Below are 8817 nucleotides of genomic sequence, written 5' to 3'. Positions count from 1 at the left end.
AAATTTAATATATGATATTGTCGTTTCTATTGTCGGGAGTTGAACCCGGGTCTCTCGGGTGAGAGCCTAGTATCCAAACCAACTAGACTACAATGGATCATATCTTGTGTACTTTTCAATATTGCAATCATTGATTAGTAATAAATAATATTTATATATTGTGCAAGCATCAACGACAAACAGAGGATTATTCTAACACACTCTCGTTATTAAGATTTAATAATTTCAAGGGTTTCCATCGATGCCATATTAACTCATGATATAGGATATATCTACTTCTACCCGGGCGTCTCGGTTAAAAAGCTAGGATCCAAGGCAACTTCATTACAATGCTATTCATTTAGTAAATGAATTAGTTAATGTACCATTTTAGTCCTTTGTTAGAAATAAAGAAACATGGTGCATACTCTTTGACAGTTGACCATTATTCTGCAATCTATGCGTATTGTTTGAAACTCCAAACTATAATTGTTGGTGTAATAATTTGTCGTAACAAAGTTGTAGAATAACCAGAACTAAATATACTGCTTCTTGTTATCTCGAACAACATAATGTTTTGACAAATTTCATTTGAAACATCTACCATTAATTGAATAATGGGATTAAGTTTAGAAATTGATGTTAAAAGAAAAAAATAAATAATATTTATATATTGCGCAAGCATCTACGAGAAACACAGGATTATTCTAACATAGTCTCCTTTTTAAGATTTAATAATTTCACGCGTTTTTATATATATGCCAAATTAACTCATGAGCTCTGATGTATCCATTGACGGGAGTTGAACCCGGTTCTCTTCGGTGGGAGCGGAGTATTCTAACCAGCTAGACTACAATGAATTACATCTTCTCTTCTTTTTATTATTGCAATCATTGATTAGAATATATATATATAAATTTTTCGCAAGCATGAACGAAAAACTGAGGATTATTCTAACACACTCTCGGTTTAAGATTTAATAATTTCAAGGGTTTTTATCGATGCCATATTAACTAAAAATATATGATATATGTACTTGTAGTCGTGCGTCTCGGGTTATAAGCAAGCATCCGAGGCAACTTGATTATAATGGAATTCATTTAATAAATGAATTAGTTAATGTACCATTCTAGTCCTTTGTTACAAAAAAAGAAACATGGTGCAATGCTCATTGACAGTTAACCATTATTCGGCAATCTGTGCGTATTGTTTGAAATTGTATCGAGTTATCCAAACTATACTTGTTGGTGTACTAATATATCATAACAATGTTGCGGAATAACCACAACTAAATATACTTCTTGTTGTTGACCCGAACAACATAATGTTTCATCCAAGTTCATTCGAAACCTCTACTATTAATCGAATAATGGGATTAAGTTTAGAAATTAATATTAGGAGAAAGAAATCAAAGTAAATTTCGTCATCAATCCGTCTAGCATAATATTGATTATTTAGTTAATCGTACACTATTGTAACACCTACTTTAGCTTTTGAGTTTTCCAGTAATCAAACAGTTAACACATTGTATGTGTCAGACTTTAAATATATGATAATATCGTTTCCATTGCCGGGAATTGAACCCGGGTGTCTCGGGTGAGAGCCCAGTATCCTAACCAACTAGACTACCATGGAGCACATCTTGTGCACTTTCTAATATTGTAACCATTGCTTAGTAATAAATAATATTTATATATTGCGCAAGCATCAACGAGAAACTGAGGATTATTCTATCACACTCTCGATTTTTTATTTAATAATTTCAAGGGTTTCTCTCGATGCCACATTACCTCATGATATATGATATATCTACTTGTACCCATGCGTCTCAGGTAAAAAGCCAGGATACGACGCAACTGGATTTCAATGGAATTCATTTGGTAAATGAATTAGTTAATGTACCATTCTAGTCCTATGTTACAAATAGAGAAACATGATGCAATGCTCATCGACAGTTCACCAATATTCTGCAATCTATAGGTATTGTTTCAAATTGTATGGAGTTATCCAAACTATAATTGTTGGTGTACTAATTTATCGTAACAATGTTGAGGAATAACCACGACTAAATATACTACTTCTTGTCCCGAACAACATAATGTTTTGTCAAATTTCATTTGAAACCTCTACTATCAATTGAATAATGGGATTAAGTTTAGAAATTAATGTTAGGAGAAATTAATGTTAGGATTATTTTGTTAATTGTACATTATTGTAACAACTACTTTAGGTCTTCAGTTTTTCAGTTATCGAACACTTAACACATGACATGCGTAGCAAAATATGATATATTATATTGTCTTTTCTATTGGTGGGAGTTGAACCCGGGTCTCTCGACAGTTGACCATTATTCTTCAATCTATGCGTAAAAAAACAAGGATCCGAACCAACTAGACTACAAAGGAATTCATTTAGTAAGTGAATTAGTTAATGTAATATTCATGTGCTTTGCTTCAAATAAAGAAATATGGTGCAATGTTGATCGAGAGTTCACCATTACTCTACAATCTATGCGTATTTTTGGAAATTCTATCAAGTTATCCAAACTATAATTTGTCGTAACCATGTTGAGAAATAAGCACGACTAGATATATTGCTTCTTGATGTTAGGAGAAAAAAATGAAAGCAAAATTCTAAATCAATCCTTCAAAGAGAATATTGATTATTTTGTTAATTGTACATTATTGTAACATCTACTTTAGGTCTTGAGTTTTTGAGTTATCAAACAGTTAACACAAGATATCCATCGGAAATTTAATATATGATATTGTCATTTTCATTGCCGGGAGTTGAACCCGAGTCTCTCGGGTAAGAGCCGAGTAATCTAACCAACTAGACTTCAATGGATCACATCTTGTACACTTTTTTATATTGTAATCATTGATTAGTCATAAATAATATTTATATATTGCGCAAGCATAAACAAGAAACAAAGGATTATTCTAACACACTCTCGTTTTTAAGATTTATTAAGTTCACCGGTTTTTATCTATGCGACATTACCTCATGAGCATGCATCTAATCTTTCCTATACCTGTATTTGTACCCACGTGTCTTGGATAAAAATCAACGATTCCAGGCATCTCGATTATATTGGAATTCATTTAGTAAATGAGTTGGTTAATGTACTATTCTAGTGCCATGCTCGAAATAAAGAACAATGGTGCAATGCTTGTCGACAGTTGAACATGATTCTACCATCTATGCATATTGTTTGAAATTGTATCAAGTTATCTAAACTATAATTGTTGTCAAATTTCATTTGAAACCTCTACTATTAATTGAATATTGGGATTAAGTTTAGAAATTGATGTTAGGAGAAAAAATTGAAGCAAAGTTCGTCATGAATCGTTCAAACATAATATTGATTATTTTGTTAATTGTACATTATTGCAACATGGACTTTATGCGTACTAAAACAAGGATCCGAACCAACTAGACTACAATGGAATTCATTTAGTAAGTGAATTAGTTAATGTAATATTCATGTGCTTTGCTTCAAATAAAGAAATATGGTGCAATGTTGATTGAGAGTTCACCATTACTCTACAATCTATGCGTATTTTTGGAAATTCTATCAAGTTATCCAAACTATAATTGTCGGTGTACTAATTTGTCGTAACCATGTTGAGAAATAAGCACGACTAAATATATTGCTTCTTCTTGTCCCGAACAACATAATATTTTGTCAAATTTCATTTGAAACCTCTACTATTAATTGAATAATGGGATTAGGTTTAGAAATTGATGTTAGGAGAAAAAAATGAAAGCAAAATTCTAAATCAATCCTTCAAAGAGAATATTGATTATTTTGTTAATTGTACATTATTGTAACATCTACTTTAGGTCTTGCGTTTTTGAGTTATCAAACAGTTAACACAAGATATCCATCGGAAATTTAATATATGATATTGTCATTTTCATTGCCGGGAGTTGAACCCGAGTCTCTCGGGTGAGAGCCGAGTAATCTAACCAACTAGACTTCAATGGATCACATCTTAAACACTTTTTAATATTGCAATCATTGATTAGTAATAAATAATATTTATATATTGTGCAAGCATAAACAAGAAACAGAGGATTATTCTAACACAGTCTCATTTTTAAGATTTAATAAGTTCACCGGTTTTTATCTATGTCAAATTAACTCATGAGCATGTATCTAGATTCTCCTATACCTGTACTTGTACACATGTGTCTTGGGTAAAAATCAACGATTCCAGGCATCTCGATTATATTGGAATTCATTTAGTAAATGAGTTGGTTAATGTACTATTCTAGTGCCATGCTCCAAATAAAGAAAAATAGTGCAATGCTTGTCGACAATTGAACATTATTCTACCATCTATGCATATTGTTTGAAATTGTATCAACTTATCTAAACTATAATTGTTGTCAAATTTCATTTCGAACCTCTACTATTAATTGAATATTGGGATTAAGCTTAGAAATTGATGTTAGGAGAAAAAATTCAAGCAAAGTTCGTCATCAATCGTTCAAACATAATATTGATTATTTTGTTAATTGTACATTATTCCAACATCTACTTTAGGTCCTGAGTTTTTGACTTATCAAAGCGTTAAGACATGCTATGAGTCAGAAATGTAATATATGATATGATCATTTCCATTGCCGGGAGTTGAACCCGGGTCTCTCCGGTGAAAGCCAAGTATCCTAACCAACTAGACTACAATGGATCCTATCTTGTGTACTTCTTCATATTGCAATCATAGATTAGTAATAAATAATATTTATATATTGCGCAAGCATCAATGGGAAACTGAGGATTATTCTAACACACTCTGGTTTTTAAGATTAAATAATTTCAAGGGTTTTTATCGATGCGACATTACCGCATGATCCATGATGTCTCTATTTTTTCCAATGCCTATTGTTGTACCCGGGAGTCTCGTGTAAAAAACAAGGATCCGAACCAACTAGACTACAATAGAATTCATTTAGTAAATGAATTAGTTAATTTAATATTCTAGTGCTTTTCTTCAAATAAAGAACTATGGTGCAATGTTGATCGAGAGTTCAACATTACTCTACAATCTATGCGTATGTTTGGAAATTCTATCAAGTTATCCAAACTATAAAACCAAACGAAAGTCTGTTATCAATCCTTCAAACATAATATTGATTATTTTGTTAATTTGACTTTTTAGGTCTTGAGTTTTTTAGTTATCAAATAATTAACACAAGATATGCGTGGGAAATTTAGTATATGATATTGTCGTTTTCATTGCCGGGAGTTGAACCCGAGTCTCTCGGGTGAGAGCCGAGTAATCTAACCAACCAAACTTCAATGGATCCTATCTTGTGTATAGATATATTGCAATCGTAGATTAGTAATATGTAATATTTATATATTGGGAAAGCATCAACGAGAGACTTAGTATTATTCTAACACACTCTCATTTTTAAGATTTAATAATTTGAAGGGTTGTTATCGATGCGACATTACCTCATGATCTATGATGTATCTAGTTTTTCCAATGGTTATTGTTCAAACGAACTAGAGTAGAATGGAATTCATTTAGTAAATGAATTAGTTAATGTAATATTCATGTGCTTTCGATCAAATAAAGAAACATGCTGCAATGCTCATGAATTCACCATTATTCGACAATCTATGTGTACTTTTAGAAATTGTATCAAGTTATCCAAATTATAATTCTTGGTGTACTAATTTATCGTAACAATGTTGAGGAATAACCACGACTAAATATACTGCTTCCTGTTGTCGCGAACAACATAATGTTTTGTCAAATCTCATTTGAAACCTATACTATTAATTGAATAATGAGATTAAGTTTAGAAATTGATGTTAGGAGAAACAAATCAATGCAAGGTTCGTCATCAATCCTTCAAACATAATGTTGATTATTTTGTTAATTGTACATTATTCTAACAACTACTTTAGAGCTTAACTATTTGAGTTATCAAACAATTAACATATGATATACGTCGAAAATTTTATATATGATATTGTCGTTTCCATTGCCGGGAGTTAAACCCGGGTCTCTCGGGTGAAAGCTAAGTATCCTAACCAACTAGACTACAATGGATCACATCTTGTGTGGTTTTTTATATTGCACTCATTGATTAGAAACAAATAATATTTATATATTGCGCAAGTATCAATGACAAACTGAGGGTTATTCTAACACACTATCGTTTTAAGGATTTGATAATTTCAAGGGTTTTTATCGATGCCACATTAACTCGTGATATATGATATATCTACTTGTAGTCGGGTGTCCCAGGTAAAAAGTAAGGATCCGAGGCAACTAGATTATAATGTATCATTCTAGTCCTTTGTTAATGAATTAGTTAATGTACCATTGTAGTCCTTTGTTACAAATCAAGAAACATAGTCGAATAGTCATCGACAATTGACCATTATTCTACAATCTATGTATCAAGTGATCCAAACTATAATTGTTGGTGTAGTAATTTGTTATAACAATGTTCAGGAATAACCATAATGTTCTAGCCGGGAGTCTCATGTAAAAAACAAGGATCTGAACCAACTAGACTACAATGGAATTCATTTAGTAAGTGAATTAGTTAATGTAATATTCATGTGCTTTGCTTCAAATAAAGAAATATGGTGCAATGTTAATCGAGAGTTCACCATTATTCTACAATCTATGCGTATTTTTGGAAATTCTATCCAGTTATCCAAACTATAATTGTCGGTGTACTAATTTGTCGTAACCATGTTGAGAAATATGCACAACTAAATATATTTCTTATTCTTGTCCCGAACAACATAATGTTTTGTCAAATTTCATTTGAAACATCCACTATTAATTGAATATTGGGATTAAGTTTAGAAATTGATGTTAGGAGAAAAAAATGAAAGGAAAGTTCGTCATCAAACCTTCAAACATAACATTGATTATTTTGTTAACTGTACATTATTGTAACATCTACTTTGGGTCTTGAGTTTTTGAGTTATCAAACCGTTAACACATGCTATGAGTCGGAAATTTAATATATGATATAATCAGTTCCATTGCCGGGAGTTGAACCCAGGTCTCTCGGGTGAAAGCCAAGTATCCTAACCAACTAGACTACAATGGATCCTATCTTCTGTACTTCTTAATATTGCAATCATAGATTACTAATAAATAATATTTATATATTGAGCAGGTATCAACGAGAAACTGAGGATTATTCTCTCACACTCTCGTTTTTAAGATTAAATAATTTCAAGGGTTTTTATCTATGCGACATTAGCTCATGATCTATGACGTATCTAGTTTTTCCAATGCCTATTGTTGTACCCGGGAGTCTCGTGTAAAAAACAAGGATCCGAACCAACTAGACTACCATAGAATTCATTTAGTAAATGAATTGGTCAATGTAATATTCTAGTGCTTTTCTTCAAATAAAAAACTATGGTGCAATGTTGATCGAGAGTTCAACATTATTCTACTATCAATGTGTATGTTTGGAAATTCTATCAAGTTATCCAAACTATAAAAACCAAAGGAAAGTTTGTCATCAATCCTTCAAACATAATATTGATTATTTTGTTAATTTTACATTATTGTAACAGCTACTTTATGTCTTGAGTTTTTGAGTTATTAAACAGTTAACACATGAAATGCGTCGCAAAATTATATATATGATATTGTCCTTTCTACTGCCAGGAGTTGAGCACGAGTATCTCGGGTGAGAACCGAGTATTCTAACCAACTAGACTTCAATGGATCACATCTTGTGCACTTTTTCATATTGCAATCATTGATTGGTAATAAATAATATTTATATATTGCTTAAGCATCAATGAAAAACTGAGGATTGTTCTAACACACTGTCGTTTTTAAGATTTAATAATTTCACGGATTTTTATCGATGCCACAGTAACTCATTATATATAATGTATCTAGTTTTTTCTATTGCGTTTCGAGTAAGAATCAAAGATTCGAGGCAACTTGATTACAATGGAATTCATTTGGCAATCCTCATCGACAGTTGACCATTATTCTGCAATCTATGCATATTGTTTGAAATTGTATCGAGTTATCCAAACTATAATTGTTCGTGTACTAATTTGTCATACCAATATTGATGAACAACCACAACCAAATATACATCTTTTTGTTGTCTCGAACAACATAATGTTTTGTCCAATTTCATGCGAAACCTCTACCATTAATCAAATAATGGGAGTAAGTTTAGAAATTCAATTTATTGATTATTTTGTTAATTGTACATTATTGGAACACCTACTTTAGGTCTTGAGTTTTTGAGTTATCAAACAGTTAACAGATGATATGCGTCGAAAATTTAATATATGATATTGTCGTTTCCATTGCCGGGAGTTGAACACGGGTCTCTCGGGTGAAAGGCGACTATACTAACCAACTAGACTACAATGGATCATATCTTGTGTACTTTTTAATTTTTCAGTCATTGATTAGTAATAAATAATATCAATGAGAAACCGAGGATTATTCTAACACACTCTCGTTTTTAGTTTTTATCGATGCGATATTACCTCATGATCTATGATGTATCTAGTTTTTCCCATGTGAGTTGTTGTACCAGGGAGTCTCGTTTAAAAAACAAGGATCCGAACCAACTAGTAAATGAATTCATTTAGTAAATGAATTAGTGAATGTAATATTTTAGTGCTTTACTTCAAATAAAGAAACATTGTGCAATGCTCATCGGGAATTCACCATTATTCGACAATCAATGCGTATTTTTGCAAATTGTATCAAGTTATCCAAACTATAATTGTTGGTGTACTAATTTGTCGTAACAATGTTGAGGAATAACCACGACTAAATATATTGCTTCTTCTTGTCCCGAACAACA

At 31.6% G+C, this 8817-nt stretch overlaps 1 non-coding gene across 1 annotated transcript; it reads right to left on the bottom strand.

Moving 5' to 3' along the window:
• Positions 1–6998: 6998 nt before the first annotated feature.
• TRNAE-UUC (transfer RNA glutamic acid (anticodon UUC)) lies at positions 6999–7071 on the bottom strand. Its single transcript has one exon. It is a non-coding gene; the product is annotated as a tRNA-Glu (tRNA).
• Positions 7072–8817: the final 1746 nt, after the last annotated feature.

This window comes from Azolla caroliniana, unplaced genomic scaffold (genome assembly GCF_043228905.1).
Source record: "Azolla caroliniana isolate FFs.n. ecotype wild unplaced genomic scaffold, voAzoCaro1.0.p SCAF_10, whole genome shotgun sequence".
In the NCBI taxonomy this organism is placed as follows: Eukaryota; Viridiplantae; Streptophyta; class Polypodiopsida; order Salviniales; family Salviniaceae; genus Azolla; species Azolla caroliniana.
The sequence above is the reverse complement of the archived record's forward strand: the minus strand, read 5'-3'. Positions and strand labels throughout refer to the sequence as shown.